The following is a 19,529-nucleotide window of genomic DNA, read 5'->3' as shown; positions in this document are numbered from 1 at the left end:
GTCAGGCGCGGTGGCTCACTCCTGTAATCCCAGCACTTTGGGAGGCCAAGGCAGGCAGATTGTCTGAGGTCAGGAGTTGAAGACCAGTCTGGCCAACATGGTGAAACCCCATCTCTACTGAAAACACACAAAAAATTAGCTGGGCATGGTGGGCAGGCGACTGTAATCCCAGGTACTTGGGAGGCTGAGGCAGGGGAATTGCTGGAACCAGGGAGGTGGAGGTTGCAGTGAGCTGAGATCACGCCACTGCACTGTAACCTGGGTGACAGAATGAGACTCTGTCTCAAAAAAAGATACAAACACACACACACACGACCATTCTAAGTATTTTATATATATTAAATCATTTATTCACAACTCTGTGAGATACATACTATTTATACTAGGGGACAGAGAACACAACTATTAAGTGGTAGGAGGAAGATTTGAACTCTGTCATTTCTGCTCTGAATCTTGAACCATCTTCAGTAGAATCTAAGCCACGAATTGGTAAACTATGGCCTGCATGATTTGTGGATGTACATGCTTTGTAGTCATATAGGGACCCTCCCTGAGAAAGGCCCTGTGCTTGGTTTAATGCTCTGCTGTTACTATTTTGAAATTCTTTTTTTTTTTTTTTTTTTTTGAGACGGAGTCTCGCTGTGTGGCCCAGGCTGGAGTGCAGTGGCCGGATCTCAGCTCACTGCAAGCTCCGCCTCCCGGGTTTACGCCATTCTCCTGCCTCAGCCTCCGGAGTAGCTGGGACTACAGGTGCCCGCCACCTCGCCCGGCTAGTTTTTTGTATTTTTTAGTAGAGACGGGGTTTCACCGTGTTAGCCAGGATGGTCTCGATCTCCTGACCTCGTGATCCGCCCGTCTCGGCCTCCCAAAGTGCTGGGATTACAGGCTTGAGCCACCGCGCCCGGCCTTGAAATTCTTAATAACTTTTAAACAAGAGACTCCATTGTTTTTTCTTTTCAATAGTCCCTGCAAATTATATCATCATTTCTACATGTGAGCTAAGGTTTTACATTTTAAAAGTTAAAAAAATTTCATGACTTAAGAAATTACATTTTTTTGTAAATATGGTTTTATTGGAATATAGCCATGCGTATTTATTTACATATTGTCTGTGGTTGCTTTTTTTTTTTTTGCTACAACGGCAGAGTTGAGTAGTTGCAACAGGAACTGTATGACCTGCAAAACTTAAAATATTTACTTTTTTTTTTTTTTAGACGGTGTCTCACTTTGTTGTTTGGGCTGGAGTGCAGTGGTGTGATTGCAGCTCACTGCAACCTCTGTCTCCCAGGTTCAAGCGATTTTCGTGCCTCAGCCTCCCAGGTAGCTGGGATTACAGGTGCCTGCCACCATGCCTGGCTAATTTTTGTATTTTTAGTAGAGATGGGGTTTCACCATGTTGGTCAGGCTGGTCTCAAACTCCTGACCTCAGGTGATCCGCCTGCCTCGGCTTCCCAAAGTGCTGGGATTACAGGCGTGAGCCACTACGCCCGGCTGAAATATTTGTACAGTGAACAAATCCAAGAAAGGATTGTGCAATGAACACCTGTGTAACCTTCATCTGGAGTTACCAGTTGTTAATACTTTGGCACATTTGCTTTATGTGTGTCTCTGTCTCTCTATCTTACACACATGTATACATAGGTATATAAAATACATCCCACATGTACTTTTTTTTTCTGAATCATTTGAAAGTTTGACCTGCATCTCCTAAAAATAAGGACATTCTCCTACATAACCACATTTATAACACTAAAAGTAATTTCATGTTGAAATGTTCCCAGTTGTGCCTGTTGTACCTGTTGTAACTAATTTGACTAGTTTTATTTCTTTGAATCAGGATATTCCATCAAGGTTCATGCAGTGGTTGCTTTTTCATTACATTTAGCCAGTGGCATGTTCCTGATCTTTTAATCTTTCATATCTCATTGGAATGATTTAAAAACTATGAAAAATTTGGATTATGGTGGAGCCTAGGAGAAGTCTCAGTCATATCTGAGGCCTTGGATTTGAATAAGGGCCAAATCATGCAAGATATTTTATGTCATGTTAAGAATTTTGGGGGATCATCATAGAAAATATAGTGAGAATCTTTTAAAGAAATGTGACATGTTCAGATTTGCATAGTACATATGACATTGACTTTTAGCCTGGGCAACATGGCAAGACTTTGTCTCTACAAAAAATTAAAAAAAAAAAAAAATTATCCAGGTGTGGTAGTGCATGCCTGTAGTTCTATAGCTACTGGGGAGGCTGAGGCAAGAGAATCACTTTTGAGGCTGCAGTGAACTGTGATCAACTCACACTGCACTCCAGTCTGGGCAACAGAGCAAGACTCCATCTCTAAGTAAAAAAGAACACAGAATGGACTTTCCAGGCAAAAATATTTTAGCGTTTCACAATATGGAACAAAAAGATACAACCTTGAGAGAAAACTAAGTGTAAAAATACATTCAGAGACAATACGGGAAAGTGAATTATGAAATGAGCGTGAGGCATTAAGGATTTTTTGTTATTATTATGTGTGATAATGATAAAGAGGCTCTGTTTAAAAATCTTATCTGTTAAGGATCAATAAAATAATACAGCATCTAGGATTTGCTTTAAAATGCATCAGTTAAAAAGGGACAGGACCGTATGAAGCAGGAATGACAAAGTTCTGTTAAAAAATGTTATCTGTGAAGGATCAATAAAATAATACAGCATCTAGGATTTGCTTTAAAATACATCAGTTAAAAAGGGACAGGACCGTATGCAGCAGGAATGACAAAGTTCTGATAATTGAAACTAGGTAATGGGTACAAAGGAGTACATTATACACTTCTCTATTGTTGTATCTGATTCATTTCATAAGAGGTTAGAAAAAGACATAACCTCTGATACCTCATTTTTTTTTTTTTTTGATACACAAAAAATGAACTGGAAGGTTAGCTTGTATGTGAAAGTTGTCTCTTATCCAAAACTTCTGTTTTGGATATAACAGAATAGCAGAAATGTTCTTTATATAATAATGTCAAGATGTGTATAACAAAGGAACTTATTTCTAAATAGTTGGTTAGGAAAATAATTCAGAGCAAGAATAACTTATGTATTTCTGAATCTCTTGAGCATATTTTAAGATATTAAGAAATAATCTTTCCAGGTGAAGTGTGCAAGAAAATTTTTTTAAAAATCTTGCTTTTACAGTATTCATTTAAAAACTCAAATCTTTTAGGTATGGAAGAAAGCTAACTATGACAATAGAAAACTTCTGTACAAATTACAAAACTGTTTAATTCAAACCACCACTCACAATTGTACAGCAACTATTGTAGAGATTTCTTGCTCATCAATCAGCTATTGTGTAAGTAGTATGTAATCTTTCCTATGACTACAGCACTAATGCATTACTAGTACTGCTTTCCTATGATTCCAACAGATACAAACAATGGCATCTCTTTTGGTTTGAACCCAGCAGCTGTATCCTGGCGACAGGTGCTAGTAGCGATCATTGAAGTAAAAGTTATGACGGTAGAGTTTGATCCTAAGAAAGATAGCAGATGACTTCGTGTTAAGACCTTTGCCTTCTATATTATTAATGTTTTCATTTGGCTTATTTTAATGTTTATTTCATCATTTGAGAAGTCAGATAGGCGATGCACATCAGAATGACCCGAGGAGCTTTTTCCAAAATGCCTTTGTTTGGACTCTGCCCCAGACCTACCGAATGAGAACTTCTGGAGGTGAACAGGACTCAGGCATAGATACTTTCAAAATGCCTCGTAGGTGATTCTGATGTGAACCTTTCAGGACCACTGTTCTAAAGGTCTCAGAATTCTCAGAATGAATTACATACTATTCATTATATATAAACAGATAATAATAAAGCGCAATGACTTTTAGTCCTTTCTTTTTAACCTAATGGTTAAAAAGGTAAGGCATAGTTTTCCATTGGCTGTCTATAGCCCTGTTTCTTATTCTATCACTATAGAACAAGTAAGTCATTCAAAATTGCAATAGGGCCGGGTGCAGTGACTCACGCCTGTAATCCCAGCACTTTGGAAGGCTGAGGCAGGTGGATCACTTGAGGTCAGGAGTTGGAGACCAGCCTGGCTAATATGGTGAAACCCTGTCTCTACTAAAAATACAAAAAATTAGCTGGGCATGGTGGCTCGTGCCCGTAATCCCTTCTACTTGGGAGGCTGAGGCGGGAGAATCACTTGAACCCGGGAGCTGGAGGTAGCAGTGAACTGAGATAGCGCCACTGCACTCCAGCCCAGACAGAGCACAACTGTCTCAAAAACAAAAACAGAATTGCAATGGATAGCCATTAAAATGTTTCTAGCAGGCAAGTGATATGTTAACATTTGTATTTCAGTAACAAATTATTAGTAGCAATTAGTAACAAAAATGAGCATGCCCGTTGGCTCAAGCCTGTAATCCTAGCACTTTGGGAGGTCGAGGTGGGCCAATCACTTGAGTCCATGAGTTCAAGAGCGGCCTAGGCAACATGGCAAAACCCCATCTCAACATAATACAAAAGTTAACTGGGTGTGGTGGCATGCACCTGCAGTCCCAGCTACTCAGGAGACTGAGGCAGAAGGATTGCTTGAGCCCAGAAGGCAGAGGTCGTAGTGAGCCCAGATTGAACAACTGCACTCCAGCCTGGGTGATAGACCGAGACTGTCTAAAAAAAAAAATCAAACAAAATTATTGTATCACACCCCAAACTGATGTCAGTAACAAACCCTCTATAGACAGCCTCATCATAGCTTGTTTTGAGATAATCTGTCCACCCCACTGCTACCTACTGTTACATTGTATTAATGATAGTCTCCCTGTGATACTCATTTCATCATTTTTACTTTTATGCACAAAATTTCTCAGTTTACATTCATTTAAACTTTGCTAAAGCCTTCTAATTTACGCCCTCCGGTGTGTCTTCTACTCTCCAATAAACTCGTCTTTCATGTCACCTAAACATTGCCATAGTGACCACTTCAAACATTCGTAGGTATTGTAACTTCAGTTGGCAAGCCCCTGCTTTTTCTCTTGTCTTTAAAAAAAAATTGTGAAGCTTTATTTTTTCTTGTAAAAGTTTTAAAAAACAATTTGTTAGTTGGAAAAATAAAATACAAACATTTAAAATAAATTCTAAGTAGTATTAACTTAGCATTTGATTTGGGGTGTAACTATGCTAACATATTTTTCTGTCATGAATGGGATCAGGTTTTATTTGGTCTTCTGCACTTGGCTTTTTTTTCACTTACCAATACAGTATTCATTTTTCTTTGTTATCAGTGTATATAGATCCACCTTATTCTTTTAAATGGCTGCACACTAATTCAATGGCTGTATTGTAATTTGATTAACCAGTCCCTTGATGGGGTTTTCATTTTTGGTTTATTTACTTTTTTCTATAAACTTCCCTCTGCACTTCTGTTGTATTTGCCTTGACATATCTGTAGCATAAATACCTAAAAGAGTCATAATAATTTGGTTCAAAGAGGGTATTTACTTAAAATTCTAGAAGATGTTCATAAATTTTGCTCCATTAAAAAAAGAAAATGAGGGAGATCAAGTTCAACTACATATACTATCTTTCTTTTGTGAGTGTGCATTATCATAGTTATTTTAAAAATTATTTTTATTTTATTTTAGAGACAGGGTCTTGCATTGTCACCTAGGCTGGAGTGCAGTGGTGAGATCATAGCTCACTGTAGCCTTGAACTCTTGAGCTCAAGCGATCCTCCCACCTCAGCTTCCTGAGTAACTAGGTCTATTGGCTTGTGCCACTGTGCCCAATTTTAAAAAAATTTTCTTGTAGAGATGGGCCTTGCTATGTTGCCCAAGCTGGTCTCAAACTCCTGGATTCAAGTACTAATCCTCCTGCCTGAGCCTCCCAAAGTGCTAGGATTACAGGCATGAACAACTGTGCCTGGCTGTCTCTTTTATTTTTAAAATAGAATTTTAAATCAGGAATGGCTAATTTTGTCAAATGCTTTTTTTTTTTTTTTTTTTTTTTTTTTAAACCCAAGACAATCTCACTCGGTCCCCCAGGCTGCGGTGCAGTGGTGCAATCTTGGCTTACTGCAACTTCTGCGTCCCGCGTTCAAGCCATTCTTGTGCCTCAACCTCCCTAGTAGCTGGAATTACAGGCACATGCCACCAAGCCTGGCTAATTTTTCTTTTTGTATTTTAGTAGGGGCCGGGTTTCACCATGTTGGCCAGGCTAGTCTCGGAACTCCTGACCTCAGGTGATCATCTGCCTTGGCCTCCCCAGTTGCTGGGATTATAGGCATGAGCCACTTTGCCTGGCCTACTATGGTGGTTTCTGATCAATATATTACTTTGATAACTCCGCATTGCATAATGTAAAGCAAAGACTGTAAAATATCTTAATAAATGAGACTTAATAAAGGTTTTTTTTTTGAGATAGGTTCTCACTGTGTTGCCCATGGCTGGAGTGTGGTGGCATGATCTCAGCTCACTACAACCTTCACCTCCTGAGCTCAAGCGATCCTCCTGCCTCAGCCTGCTGAATAGCTGGGCACCACCACGCCTGGCCAATTTTTTCTCTTTTTGGTAGAGTCTGGGTTTCACCATGTTGTTTAGCCTGGTTTCAAACACCTGGGCTCAAATGATTTGCCCACCTCAGCCTCCCAAAGAGCTGGGATTATAGGCATGAGCCATTTCACCCAGCCAGACTTAATTAATGTAATTCTCATTCCTGCTTTTTCCATTCTAGTAATAATAAACTAATTATTGGGGATGAAGTGGGGAGTGTGTGTGAACATTCCTTAGTAGAAAGCAAATCTCAACATTTCTAGCACCTGGACAATGGAGTATGTTCTGTGTTCTAATCCTTACTGTCATTAATTTGCTGTCATATTGGTCTATGTACTTTACATCTGACTTGTTTATTATCTATAAACATCCAGTTAATATCATTGGCTGGGTGTGGTATCTCATACCAACATTTTGGGAGGATGAGGTGGGAGGATCACTTGAAGCCAGGGGCTTAAGACCAACCTGGGCTACAAAGCAAGACCCCATCTCTATTAAAAAAACAAGAAAAGAAAAAAATTACCCTACTTCTCTCAAAGAAGTTTTCTTTCTTGTTTACTGTTTTTTGAGACAAGGTCTCACTCTGTCACCCAGGCTGTAGTGCAGTGGCATGATCATGGCTCACTGTAGCCTCAACCTCTCAGGCTCAATCGATACTCCCACCCCAGCCTCCCAAATAACTGGGACTATAGGCATGTGCCACCACGCCTGGCTGATTTTGTTTATTTTTTTTTGTAGAGATGAGGTTTCAGTGTGTTGCCCAGGCTGGTCTTGAACTCCTGACCTCAAACAATCCTCTCACCATGGCCTCCCAAAGTGCTGGGATTACAGATGCGAGTCATTCTGGCCTCAAAGTTTTGAGAATCCTAAAATCTGAGCTGGGAGACATCAGTGAAATAATAACCCATTTTAACTCTTTATTTTAAAAATAGAGAAAACAAATCAATTCCACTGAAGTGCTTGAAAGGAATTAGATAAATACAAAAGAAGAAAACACCCAAAATAAAGAATTAGACCAGGCGCAGTGGCTCACGCCTGCAATCCCAGCACTTTGGGAGGCCGAGGCGGATGGATAACCTGAGGTCAGGAGTTCAAGACCAGCCTGGCCAACATGGTGAAACCTTGTCTCTACTGAAAATGTAAAAATTGGCTGGGTATGGTTGCGGGTGCCTGTAATCCCAGCTACTAGGGAGGCTGAGGCGGGAGAATGGTGTGAACCTGGGAGGCGGAGCTTGCAGTGAGCCTGTATTGTGCCACTGCACTCCAGCCTGGGCGACAGAACGAGACTCTATTTAAAAAAAAAAAGAATTAGCTGAGCATGGTGGTACTCTCCTGTAGTCTCAGCTACTTGGGGGGCTGAGGTATGAGGATCCCTTGAGCCTAGGAGTTTGTGCTTCAGTGAGTTATGATTGCATCACTGCATTCCAGCCTGGGTGATAGAGCAAGACCATGTAAAGAAGAAGGAAAAGAAGAAAGGAAGCGAAGAAGTGAAAAAGTGATTCTTTGGTTTGAGCCCAGGAATTTGAAGTTTCATTGAGTTGTGATCATGCCACTATAGTGGTCTGGCCAGCAGAGAGAGACCCTGTCTCAAAAAAACAAAAAACGACATTTATTATGATTAGCATAGTCAGGTCATTAATTTTGATCGTGAGTCTCTGAAAGGATATCCAAATGCCCAAAAGAAGGAAAAGCAACACAGCTATCCCCCTCACCCAAAATCAACACAAAAATCATTCCAAACAGTTCACCACTGAATAAATTTTCATTATCTTTCTATCATAATTTGTTCCAGATTTAGTGAGATTCCTCTTAAAGATATGTTTTTGTGGCATGTCAGTTTTTTCCCCCAGGAAAATAAATATATGTCAGTTTGTTAGACAAATTCAGTATTTCAAAGTTAAGTAGTAAGTTGCTTTTTTTTTTCTTTTGAGAGAGAGAGTCTCGCACACCTGGCTAGTTTTAGTAGAGATGGGGTTTCACTGTGTTGTCCAGAGTAATCTCGAACTCCTGACCTCAAGCTGTTTGCCCGTCTTGGCCTCCCAAAGTGCTGGGATTACAGGGGTGAGTCACCACGCCTGGCTGTCAGTCACTTTTTTATGGCAGATGTTCATGGCTGTGTAATTCATTCTGCTGTTTATTTGGAAATATCTCCTGTCTTCCTTGGGAGATTTAGCTTGTTGAGTATGGTTACAAGTGGGTGTATTTTCTGATCTTATCCCTGTATGCCTTTTTCAGCTTAGAATATTTCGATCTCATTATGAAGTAGATATAATAAAAATTGGTCAGGCACAGTGGCTCACGCCTGTAATCCCATCACTTTGGGAGGCTGAGGTGGGTGGATCACGAGGTCAGGAGATCGAGACCATCCTGGCTAACATGGTGAAACCCTGTCTCTACTAAAAATACAAAAAATTAGCCAGGTGTGGTGGCGGGTGCCCGTAGTCCCAGCTACTCGGGAGGCTGAGGCAGGAGAATGGTGTGAACCCGGGAGGCGGAGATTGCAGTGAGCCGAGATCGTGTCACTGCACTCTAGCCTGGAAGACAGAATGAGACTCCATCTCAGAAAAAAAAAAGATATAATGAAAATTAATAAAATAATTCAAAAAGACCTCCAAGAGGGTGTATACATTAAATAAAGTAAGGAACTTTACTGTATACCAGTAAGCAAATAGGAAATAAGTAGAGGTGAAATTCCATTTATATTAATAACAAAAACTATAACTAGAAATGAATTAACATAAAATGTATGGGACTTTATTTATTTATTAATCTATTTATTTATTTATTTATTTATTTATTTATTTTTGAGATGGTGTCTCGCTCTGCCGCCCAGGCTGGAGTGCACTAGCCGGATCTCAGCTTACGGCAAGCTCCGCCTCCCGGGTTCACACCATTCTCCTGCCTCAGCCTCCCGAGTAGCTGGGATTACAGGCGCCCGCCACCTCGCCCGGCTAATTTTTTTTGTATTTTTGGTAGAGACAGGGTTTCACCATGTTAGCCAGGATGGTCTCGATCTCCTGACCTCGTGATCCGCCCGTCTCGGCCTCCCAAAGTGCTGGGATTACAGGCTTGAGCCACCGCGCCCGGCCAGGCCTTTATAATTTATAAAACAACTATAAAACTTGACAGAAAGGGGGAAATATGAGTAAGGAATCATCTGTTACATGAAGACTTAACATTGCAAAAATACCCATTCCTCCTAATTTATAAATATAAATGCAATGTCAATCAGCATTTTAAAGTTTGTATAAAAGAACAAACATGTGAGACTAGCCAAGAAGATTTTGAAAAATTAAAGCAGTAAGGACAATGTCCCATATCAAACTTTAAAATGTATTGTTGAAGTATAGAGATTGATCCTAGAACAGACAGATGAACAGAATTTTTAAAAATCCAAAGACAGACCCCAGTGCATATAAGACTTTAGAGAATGGTGAAAGTACTATTTAAAATCAAGGGGAAAAGTATCGTTACTAGATAATAATGAGAGACAACTGGCTGTTTGGGTAGGATACATACATTTCCTTAGAATAAATTTTAGATGGTGTAATGCTTTAGATGTTAAAATTGAAGCTGTGAATGTAGTATTGGAAAATATACGTGAAAATGTATGCTATCTTGGGACCAGGACAGTCTTTCTAAGCATGACAGCAAAGACAAAGGCCTTGAAATAGATTTTACTATATAAAAATATTACCCCTCCCCCAGCCGGTCTGAAGGTAGTCAGTGATCTCAGTTGATTGTTCAGTCAGTTACAGATTGATCTCCTGGTTCTGCTCTTTCCCCTCTTCTCACTACTGCGTTTAACTAGTCTTAAAAAAAAGTTTCTTCTTCCCCAGCAAGTGAAAGATAGGAAAATATTTGAAAAAATGTGAAAGTAGTTTCAAATCCTGTATATTTGGAGAGCACAGAAAAATGTCCTGCAATTCCAGTTGAATGCAATGTTGCATATAGGCTGATCTATCCAGACAGAAAGTCGATTAATGGTTGCCTAGGGCTGGGCGCAGGGAAAGAGGTAATGGGAAGTGACTGCTAATGGGTATGGGATTTCTTTTTGGGAAGATGAAATGTTCTAAAATTAGATTGGGGTGATGGGTGCACAACTCTGAGTATGTTAAAAACTATTGAATTGTACACTTCAAATGGGTATGGTATTTGAATTTTGTCTCAACAAGGCAGCTAAACATTTTTTTATGCTGATACTACCTCTGTAGAAAATGGGCTAATATCATAAAAAAGGAAATTGAAGCAAAGAGAAATAGAATAGAAAACAATACAGTCTATTGCAAGCATCTCCATGTTATTATATAGTGTCTCAATATTTTTGAATAGCCCCATATATAATATTTAGGAGGTTGTACTCACTACAAAACACTTCTACAGGACAGTGTTTTTATCTGGGCTTATTGTTTATCTCTTTAATAGTTAAACGACTATTAGAAACAATCTTGAAGATGCGTTTTAAGGCAGACGGAGCAAGGACCTGAAACAAGTTAATGGCAAATTGATAGAGCAGTGACTTGGCCTGGGCGCGGTGGCTCCTGCCTGTAATCCCAGCACTTGGGGACGCTGTGGTGGGAGGATTGCTTGAGGCCAGGTGTTTGAGACCAGACCTGTTTCTACAAAAATTAAAAAGTTAGCTGGGTGTGGAGGCGTGTGCCTGTAGTCCCAGCTACTTGAGAGGCTGAAGCATGAGGTTGGAGAATCACTTGAGCCTTGGAGTTTGAGGCTGCAGTGAGCTGTGATGGTACCACTGCACCCCTGCACTAGCAAGAACAACAAAACAGCAGTTTCTTCCTTTTTGAAGGAAAGTCTACCTTTTAATCCTTTGAGCTAGGTTTTGCAGCTTTACTGGTGAGCAAGACTCCTGTCTCTGCCCTCATGTAGCTTGTCATATCTGGATTATTGAAAAGCAAATGGACACTTAAGTTACAGTGTAAGTGATATAATTTAAGTGAATCCTGGGAACTGTGGGAGAAGAGAAGAAAGACCTCTGTCTTGCATAGGAAAGGAAAGCTTCTTAAGGTAAGGAGTATTTAAATTGACAGGTGAAAGACAAATTGAGAATTACCAAGGTGAAGTACAGTTTAAGAGGAGAAGAGGCCTTCTGGCAGAGAAAACTGTAAGTTCAAAGGCCCAAATGTAGGAAAAGAGTGTAGAATGTGGAGGATGGAGGCATTTTAAATAAGGGTCAGATCATGGGCCTTTTGAGTCACATTAAGGACTGTAACTTGAGGATAGTGGGAGTGCCATAGAAAAATATTAAGTAGTAGGTGACAGTATCTTTTTTTTTTGAGATAGGATATAACTCTGTCACCCAGGCTGGAGTGCGACTGTGGCTCACAGCAACCTTAAACTCCAAGGCTCAAGCGATCCTCCCACCTCAGCCTCCTCAGTAGCTGGGACTACAGGTGCATACCACCACGCCTGGCCAGTTTTTAAATTTTTTTGTAGAGATGGAGTATCTGTATGTTGCCCAGGCTGGCCTTGAAATCCTGGGCTCAAGTGATCCTCTGACCTTGGCCTCCCAAAGTGCTAGGATTACAGGTGTGAGCAACTGTACCCAGCTGTTGACAGTTTCTTGATCATATTTATGCTTGTTAAAGAACATGATGCTTGTAGCGTGTCAATGTAATTAACTTCACTGGGGCAGGAGAGTCCTTTAGAAGGTGGTCGCTGTAATCCAGGTGAGAAGAAATGATGGTCTGCTTTTGGTAGTTAGTGGAGGTAAGAGTGAGATAGCCTCAAGGTATTTAGGAGGTAGACTGATAATAGGACATTGTGATTGCTTGGACATGGGGCACGAGGAAGGAGGATTTCAGGATGATGTCTAGATTTATGTCTTGAGCACCTGTGAATGGTGTTGCTGCTCACAGAGAGAGAACAACATATTTTTGGAGAATTTGATGCCCGTTTTTGAGTTATGCATGGCACATTCAGGTAGAGATGGTCATTAGGCAGTCTGAAAGCTCTGAGAGAGATCTAGGTTGGAGATAAAGATTTGAGGCCAGGTGTGGTGGCTCATGCCTGTCATGTCAACACTTTGGGAGGCTAAGGCGGGAGGATTGCTCGAGGCCAGGAGTTCACAACCAGCTAGGGCAACAATGGGAGACCCAGTCACAGTAAAAAAATAAAAAAATAAAAAAAAATAATAATAATTCCAGGCATAGCGATGCCCAGCTGTAGTCCCAGCTGCTCAGGCGGCTGAGGCAGGATTGCTTGAGCACAAGGGTTCGAGGCTGCAGTGAGTCATTATTGTGTCATTGTACCTCAGCATGGGTGACAGAGACCCTGTCTCTTAAAAAAAAAGACTTGAGATCTTGATATTTATGATCTTGAAGGTAAATTGGCTTTACAAGTGAGGATAATTTCTTTTACATTTTAAGATAGATGCATATTAAACTTAAGTTGAAAGAGCTGCTCTTTTGTTGGACATGTTCTAGTGTTGTGAGATTCAACCAAATTGACACATTCCTTTAGTTTTTTTTCACAGTTTTTGTGCCACTTGGAAATTCATTATAAGAAAATACTTCATTGCAGTTATCCATTCTCTTCTGGATATTTATTTCCTATTTTTCTTTGTGAAAAATGAACACTTGTGTTCATAGTGTTACTATGACATTTCCATGTAAGTTTGTGCACATGTGAGAGCTAGGGAGTGGAACTACCGCGTTGAAGGGTATGCGTCAAATGCTTTCTTTTTTTTTTTTTTTTTGTGAGGCGAGTCTGGCTCTGTCGCCCGAGGCTGGAGTGCAGTGGCGGATCTCAGCTCACTGCAAGCTCCGCCTCCGGGTTCATCATTCTCCTGCCTCAGCCTCCCAAGTAACTGGGACTACAGGTGCCGCCCATCTCGCCCGGCTAGTTTTTGTATTTTTTAGTAGGAGGCGGGGTTTCACGGTGTTCGCCAGGATGGTCTCGATCTTCTGACCTCGTGATCCACCCGTCTCGGCCTCCCAAAGTGCTGGGATTACAGGCTTGAGCCACCGCGCCCGGCCAGCGTCAAATGCTTTCTAAAGGCGTTATATTAGTGTACACTCCTACAAGCTGTATAGGAGATGGAGATGGTGTCTGTTTCATATCCTCTCCTATGTTTTGTATGGCCAGACTTTAAAACTTTTGCTAATCTGATGGGTGTGAAATGGTATTTCGTGATTTTAAATTTGTGTTTCTTAACCACTAGTGATGTTGAGCATCTTTTTTTTTTTGGATGGCGTCTCATTCGGTTACCAGGCCAGAGTGCAATGGCATGATCTCGGGTCACTGCAGCCTCCACCTCCCGGGTTCAAGCTATTCTCCTGCCTCAGCCTCCCAAGTAGCTGGGACTACAGGTGTGTGCCACCACGCCCGGCTAATTTTTTGTATTTCTAGTAGAGACAGGGTTTCACTGTGTTAGCCAGGGTGATCTCGAACTCCTGACCTCATGATCTGCCTGCCTTGGCCTCCCAAAGTGCTGGGATTACAGGCGTGAGCCACCGTGCTCAGCTGACGTTGAGCATCTTTTCATGTTAATTGTTCATTCATATTTCCTCTTCTATAAGTTGCCTATTTATATTTTCTTATTTTTCTGTTGGCCTGTTTGTCCATTTCTTTTTGATTTGTAGAATTTGTAGACAGTCTAATCCTTTGTTAATAAAAATCACACCTCCCAGTTTGTGGGTTGTATTCACCTTATTAGCATTCTTTTTTCCTCCATCCTAAAATTTCACCTTCTATGACTTGAAATTTTAAAAAATTTACTGACTCATGAAAATACATTTATCATTTTGCATGTATGTTTTATTTTTTCTAAATAAAGTTTTTATCTTTTGCACATGCAAAAATTTATCCAGTCAATGGTATGCAATAAAATCATATATCTGAAAATATTTAAAAATAAATGATACAAATGTCAGTAAGTGGTTTATCTGGTTTCTCTTTAATAAAAAGAACTTATCTTTTTTGGCTGAAGGCAATATTTACTTTTTAAAAAAATGGACGAGGTCAGGAGATCGCGACCAGCCTGGCCAACATGGTGAAACCCCATCTCTACTAAAAACACAAAAATTAGCTGGGCATTGTGGCGCACGCCTGTAGTCCCAGCTACTTGGGAGGCTAAGGCAGGAAAATCGCTTGAACCCCAGAGGCAGAGGTTGCAGTGAGCCAGTGCACCACTGCACTCCAGCCTGGCGACAGAGCGAGACTCCATCTCAAAAAAAAAAAAAAGACTATGTTTTAGAGCTGTTTTAGTTTCACAGCAAAATTGAGCAGAAAGTACAGAGAATTATATTCTCTGCTCTGACACATAGAACCTTCCCCACTATCAACATCCTGTGCCAGAATGGTACATTTGTTACAAGCAGTGAGTCTGCTTTGACACATTATCATCACCCAAAGTCCGTGGTTTCCATTAACATTCATTCTTGATGTTTAGACAAATGTATAATGACGTGTAGCTACTGTTATAGGATCATGCAGAATAGTTTCACTGCCTTAAAATTCTTTGGGCTTTACTGATTCATCCCTCCCTTTACCCCAACTCCCAGCAACTACTGACATTTTACTGTCTCCATAGTTTTGTCTTTTTTTAGAATGTCATGTTGTTGAAATAATATAGTGTATAGCTTTTAAAGATTGGCTTCTTTCACTTAGTACAGGTTAAGTATCCTTTATCTGAAATGCTTGGGACCACAGGTGTTTTGGGTTTCAGATTTTTTTGATTCTGGAATATTTGGATTATACTGGTTCAGCATCTCTAATCCATGAATTCGAAATCTGAAATACTCCAGTGATTATTTTCTTTCAGTGTCATGTGGTTTCTCAAAAAGCCTCAGATTTTGTAGCATTTTGTATTTTCTATTTTTAATTTAGGGATGCTCAACCCTATGCATTTAAGGTTTCTTCATTTCTTTTTAGTGCTGGATGATACTCTGTTGTCTGGATGTACACACTTGATCCATTCACCTAGTGAAAGACATCTTGGTTGCTTCCAAAGCTGGCGTAACATCCTTGTACAGGTTTTTGTGTGGATATGTTTTCAACTCATTTGGGTGAATACCAAGGAGAGTGATTGCTGGAATGTATGGCAGGAATGTATTTTGTAGGCTGGGTGTGGCGGCTCATACCTATAATCCCAGCACTTCGGGAGGCTGAGGTGGGAGGATCACGTCAACTCAGGAGTTCGAGACCAGCCTGCACAACATAGTGAAATCCCGTCTCTATAGAAAGTAAAAAAAAAGGGCCGGGCGCGATGGCTCACGCCTGTAATCCCAGCACTTTGGGAGGCTGAGGCGGGCAGATCACGAGGTCAGATCAAGACCATCCTGGCTAACACAGTGAAACCCTGTCTCTACTAAAAATACAAAAAATTAGCTGGGCGTAGTGGCGGCGCCTGTAATCCCAGCTACTCGGGAGGCTGAGGCAGGAGAATGGCGTGAACCAGGGAGGCGGAGGTTACAGTGAGACAAGATTGCACCACTGCACTCCAGCCTGGGCGAAAGGGCGAGACTGTGTCTCAAAAAAATAAATTAAATAAATAAAAAGAATGTATTTCATTTTTTAGGAAACTGCTTAAGTCTTCCAAAATGGCTGTACCATTTTTTTTTTCCATCAGCAAAAACTGAGAGAGTTCCTTTTGCTGAACATCCTCACCAGCATTTGGTATTGTCCGTGTTCTAGATTTTGATCATTCTAGTAGGTGTGTAGTGGTTTTTCCTTGTTTAATCTGTAATTCTCTGATGACATATTATGTGGAGTATCTTTTCACCTACTTATTTGCCATCTGTGTTTCTCCTCCTTTCCTTCCTTCCTTCCTTCCTTCCTTCCTTCCTTCCTTCCTTCCTTCCGTCCGTCCTTCCTTCCGTCCGTCCTTCCTTCCGTCCTTTCTTCCTTCTGTCCTTCCTTCCTCCTGTCCTTCCTTCCTTCCTTCCGTCCTTCCTTCCCTCCTTCCTTCCTTTTGGCAGGATCTCATTCTTTTGCCCAGGCTGCAGTGCAGTGATACAGTCATAGCTCATTGCGGCCTCAAACTCCTGGCCTCAAATTATCTTCTTGCCTCAGCTTCCAGAGTAGCCGGGACTACAGGTGTGCACCATCATGCCTGACTTGTCTGTGGATTTTCTTTAGTAAAGTGTCTGCTCAGGTCTTTTGCTCAGTGGGTTTTTTTGTTTGTTTGTTTGTTTTGAGAGACAGAGATCCTCACTCTGTTGCCCCAACTGGAGTGCAGTGGCATGATCTTGGCTCACTGCAGCCTCCGCCTCCTGGGTTCAAGCGATTCTCCGTGCCTCAGCCTCCTGAGTACCTGGGATTGCAGGTGCACCACCACACCTGCCTAATTTTTTGTATTTTTCATAGAGACAGGGTTTTACAGTGTTGGACAGGCTGGTCTCAAACTCCTGACGTCGAGTGATACGCCCGCCTCAGTCTCTCAAAGTGCTGATATTATAGTCATAAGCCATCGTGTCTGATCCCCTTTTTCCCAGTTGTTATTTGGGTTGTATGTTTTCTTATTGTTGAATTTTAAGAGTTTTTTGTATATTTTGGGTAACAGTTCTTTTATCAGAAATATACATATAATTTTTTTTTTGGTAAATACTTTCTCTCAGTCTGTAGCTTCTCATTGTCTTAAGCAGTATTTACTTTAAAATAAATGTCAGGCAGTTTAGTCTGTGGACTATAATTTTCTAATGAACTGATGAATGTCGTGACATAAGAAATTAAGACTGTGGTGTCCCTCAACCAAAGAAAATACGGCAATAGCAATACAATTTTAAATAAGCAAAGACTTTCAACCAAAACTACTTACAAAAGGAACAAAGTTTAAATGCCTTAAGGTCTAAATTTAACTATTTTAATATAACAAAAATCACATTAAATTAACTGTTTTCATCACTGTATCTTTATGTTGTTGAAGTAGTTTCTTTTCATTCCTCAGTATATTTCAACCATGAATATTTTAATTTTTCTTAAATATTTAAAATTGAATCTTCTGTTACTCTGTGTCCTCTTATCCTGCTTTTCTTAAAAGCACTTATAACCCCTTACATGTGGCCGGGCGCGGTGGCTCAAGCCTGTAATCCCAGCACTTTGGGAGGCCGAGACGGGTGGATCACGAGGTCAGGAGATCGAGACCATCCTGGCTAACACGGTGAAACCCCGTCTCTACTAAAAATACAAAAAAAAAAAACTAGCCGGGTGAGGTGGCGGGCGCCTGTAGTCCCAGCTACTCGGGAGGCTGAGGCAGGAGAATGGTGTGAACCCGGGAGGTGGAGCTTGCAGTGAGCTGAGATCCGGCCACTGCACTCCAGCCAGGGGGACACAGCGAGACTCCGTCTCAAAAAAAAAAAAAAAAAAAAAAACCCCTTACATGTATACGTATTTCATATCTGTTTACTAATTGTGTTTCCTTCACTTAGACGCCATGAGATCAGGGGCTTGTTTTACCGCTCGCTGTTTCCTAAGTCTCTAGTACAGTGTGTGACATCCAGTAAATGCTCAAGGGATTTTTTTCGAGGAAACAAAAAACATTACTTTACTATTTAAGTTATTTTTTAAATTACTGCTTATTTCAAAGGTAATTGTTATGGTTTTAATTTGTTATCTTCAAGATGGACTTTACAAAGACTTCTTATAGCTCAAAAGGGCTTAAAATCTCTGCTTATTACTAACTACTGCTTCAAATTTCACATTTCATAATCTTATTTTTTATTTTGTTTTTTGAGGCAGAGTCTTGCTCTGTGGCCCGGGCTGGAGTACAGTGGCACCATCTCGGCTCACTGCAACCTCCACCTCCCGGGTTCAAGCAATTTTCCTGCCTCAACCTCCTGAGTAGCTGGGACTACAGGTGCCTGCCACCATGCCCAGCTAATTTTTGTATTTTTATTAGAGATGGGGTTTCACCATGTTGGCCAGGCTGGTCTCAAACTCCTGACCTTGTGATCTGCCCACCTCGGCCTCTGAAAGTGCTGGGATTACAGGTGTGAGTCATCATGCCTGGCTCACATTTCATAATCTGAGCAACAAATTATGCTACCTAATAGAGTATAGTATGAGCCAATTTTTCTTATTTATTTATTTTTGCAATTTACTCATGTAACAGGCCAATTCTTTTTGAGACAGGGTCTCACTCTGTGACCCAGGCTGGTCTTGAATTTGAACTCCTGGCTTCAAGCAATCCTCCTTTCTTGGCTTCCCAAAGTGCTGGCATTATAGGCATGAGCCACTGCACCCAGCCTCCAGTTCTTATTTTTAGCCAAGTGTAGATTCTTAAGCATTTTGCTGGCAGGTCTGTGTGGTAAGTGATGATACAATCCTTTACCGTCATCAAGACCCAGCTTAAGAACAATTTGTTTTTGACATTCATTGTGAGTTTTTTTTTTTCCCCCTTAGTACTAAATAGAGACAATGTCTTGCTTGTTGCCCAGGCTAGTCTCAAACTCCTGGCTTCAAGAGATCTTCCTGCCTCGACCTCCCAAAGTGCTGGGATTATAGGCATGAGCCACTACTCCTGGCCTTACAGTGTGTTTTAATCCTGCATATTTATTTTATTTTGTTAATTATCTGTAAGTCTCTCCATGGTTTGATCTAGAAATTTGTTTGTCTGAAATTGGCATGTTCTAGGAATATGTCAGTTAGAGGAAAAATACTGTAGATTACCAAGGAAATAGCTAAATAAATGTGTGCCTTTTGATGTGAAAAATTGTTTTAATGTGTTTTTTCTTCCAATTTAAAAAATTGTGTTTAAATACAAATAACATAAAACTTACCGTCTTGACCATTTTTTAAGTATACAACTCAGTGATATTAAGTACATTCATATTGTGTAAAGGATGCATATTCTATTATATGCATATGTCATGTTGTGCTTATCCATTTTTTTGTTGGTAGACACTTGAATTGCTTCCACGTTTCATCTATTGTGAATAATGCGTCTGTGAACATGGGTATACAAATATCTCTTTGATACCCAGCTTTCGGGTTTTTTGAGTATATACTCAGAAATGAAATAGCTACAT

The 19,529-nt window shown here is 40.6% G+C and overlaps 1 protein-coding gene across 11 annotated transcripts in view; it reads left to right on the top strand.

Annotated features, from left to right (window-relative positions):
- ACAP2 (ArfGAP with coiled-coil, ankyrin repeat and PH domains 2) overlaps positions 1–19,529 on the top strand; it is a 178,034-nt gene that overhangs the window by 19,993 nt on the left and 138,512 nt on the right. The window lies entirely within an intron of this gene.

This window comes from Papio anubis, chromosome 2 (genome assembly GCF_008728515.1).
Source record: "Papio anubis isolate 15944 chromosome 2, Panubis1.0, whole genome shotgun sequence".
Classification (NCBI taxonomy): Eukaryota; Metazoa; Chordata; class Mammalia; order Primates; family Cercopithecidae; genus Papio; species Papio anubis.
The sequence above is the reverse complement of the archived record's forward strand: the minus strand, read 5'-3'. Positions and strand labels throughout refer to the sequence as shown.